The sequence below is a fragment of the Arachis ipaensis genome, chromosome B10 (assembly GCF_000816755.2).
Source record: "Arachis ipaensis cultivar K30076 chromosome B10, Araip1.1, whole genome shotgun sequence".
NCBI classification, from domain to species: domain Eukaryota; kingdom Viridiplantae; phylum Streptophyta; class Magnoliopsida; order Fabales; family Fabaceae; genus Arachis; species Arachis ipaensis.
In genome coordinates, this window is record NC_029794.2 from 113,585,475 (window position 1) to 113,588,040 (window position 2,566).

General features: G+C 23.3%; 1 protein-coding gene across 1 annotated transcript in view; it reads right to left on the reverse strand.

Annotated features, from left to right (window-relative positions):
* Positions 1-2,566, reverse strand: part of LOC107621983 (cytochrome P450 CYP72A219-like) — a 6,634-nt gene that overhangs the window by 2,952 nt on the left and 1,116 nt on the right. The window lies entirely within an intron of this gene.

Genomic DNA, 2,566 nt, shown 5'->3' on the forward strand with positions numbered 1-2,566 from the left:
ATATATATTATTAATTATTATATTATAGTAAAATTTTATTTTACAAATATGATATAAGAATAAAATTATTTTACGAACTAAGTCAAGATCAATAAAATATATTATTAGTTTGGGGATATTTTTTTTAAAAGAATCGTCTAAATGATCAATTAAAATTTTTAGTTTATACATTTTTTAGTCGAAGTAGACCAAAATTTTACAAAAAATCAGTTAAATTATTTCTCTAAGAGGTATAAATATTAATATTCAAGTATAATATTGTTTGTGATGTTGTTATAATATACAGTAATTAAGAACAAAAAAAAGATGTTTTATTCTTTGAGTATTTTTGTAAGAAATTAGAAAAATAAATGTAATAGAACGTAACGAATATTAGTAATTATAAAATTTAGTGATTCTACTGTCATAAATCCATAATAGAGATAGTGTTTATTGAGAAAAATAAATATTAATTCTAATTTCTAAGAGAATACATATAGCACAAGTTTAGAGCAGTAATAATATTTTTTTTTTGAAAAATATATTGATTGTAAGAAAAATTAATGTCAAATAATTTTAATTTCAGGAATTGTGAAAAAAATATGAAATTATTGAAAGTAGAAAATGACATGAAAAAAATAGAGTTATCCAGTTAGACGTGATAAAAAAATGTATTTTACTTACGGGTTTGATTAATACGTGTTATAAGAATATATAATAAGTTTATTATTAATAAAAAATTTTAAATATTTTTATTTAATAAATATAAAATAAATACATTAAAAGTTTAAATTTTTTATATTTTTAATTGTTTTTTAATTTTATAATCTTAATATGTGTTTTAAGGGTAAAAATAAATAAACTTTTTCTTTAATCACATTTTTTGGATTTTAATATTTTATTATGAGTAATGTTAGGGGTGGCAAATGGTTTAGCCCACCCCGCCAAAAGCCCATCCCGTTACGCCTAAAGAAGCGGTTCTAAAACTTATCTCACCCTGCCTAACAGTAGGTTGGCAGGTTTGGTCCGCCAAATCTCTCTTTTCCACAAATATTTTAATAAATTTATAATTTCTAAAGACAAAAAAATTATAATTTCTAAATTCATAAATATTGAAGTCTTGTAATTATAAATATATAATAAACATAATCATAAAATCAAGTTTTTTTTTTGTAAAAACATCCCTGGCCAAAAAAAGTATTGGGCCCGCTAAAAAAGTGCGTCCCACTAAAATCCACGGTTTAAGCAGTGCGGGTTAGGCGGACGTTTTAAGTATAGCAGTCTCAAATTTTCAGCGCGATCCACTTTTTTTAAGGCAGTTATGTGGGTCAACCTGGTGGGTTTAGACCCGTTTGCGACCCCTAAATAATGTTACATATTTAATTCTTTTTATAAACTAAGTCCAACTAAATTAAATAATAAAATTTAAAATGATATTAGTCATAATTAATTTTTATTATGTTAGACTAATTTAATTGGATTTAATTAACACAAAATTTGAATGTATAGATTATTCTTTTATTATTGAACATCAATAAATAAGAACCATGAGATGATATATGTTGCAATAATAATGGTGGAAAAAGCAAGAAAAATAGCTACAATCTAAATTTTTATAACTCTTATTAACGTTCGAGTCAGTGTATTGCGGTTGTCCCTTTTCGTCCTTCAAAAGCTTTTACAAGGATAACATTGTCAATTACTATCTCACTAAAAAACAAATGATTAACCAAAAAATTATTCATTCATGACATTTCAAAATTCAAACTTCTAAAAAAGAAAAGGATATACTTGCAACGCGTACGCTTCCTAACTTTAATCCTTTTAATATGGAATTCATTATCTCTCTTCAATGAATTTTACATTCTCTCTCATAAATAAATTATACTCCTTGTTTTTTATCCAATAATTTTGTAGTTAAAAAGATATTGTGCGGCATTACCAAATGATTTTAGTGAGTAGGTCCAATCAATAAATTTGTAATATCGCATTCATTATCTCTTTTCAAAGAGTTTTACATTCTCTCTCACAAATAAATTTATTTGATATTTTTATCTAACAATTTTGGTAGTTAAAGAACTTAAGATCTTGCTAATTATTTTTTAAGACACAAAATAACTAAATTCTTAATAAAGAAGTCCAAAATCATTTCAACCTCTCCTACCTCCTACTACGATTGTCTATTTAAATGTTTTCTATTTTCTATTTTTTTTTATTGACTACTTTTGTCATGAGTACAAAATTTAGCATTAGAACACCACTATTTTTTAGAGATTTTTATGGATCAATTGAATGAACTGAATATATAATGTTGCTAATTAGTACATGTTGCAGAGAAAAATATATATTAATCGTGATAAGAAGACCTTTCAATTGAGAATGGATAAATAAATAGTAAAATAAAATGTTTAGATTAAAAAAAAAATTGTTTATCATCATCATAAGGTTTTTTGTATTTATTATAAAACAAATAACTTTTGTGTAAATAACTAAATATCTATGTTTGCTTCTTATATTTCTCTAAAAAAATTTTATATATTTATTTTTAAAATATTATATTAATTGTCATAAAATTTCTGCATTTATC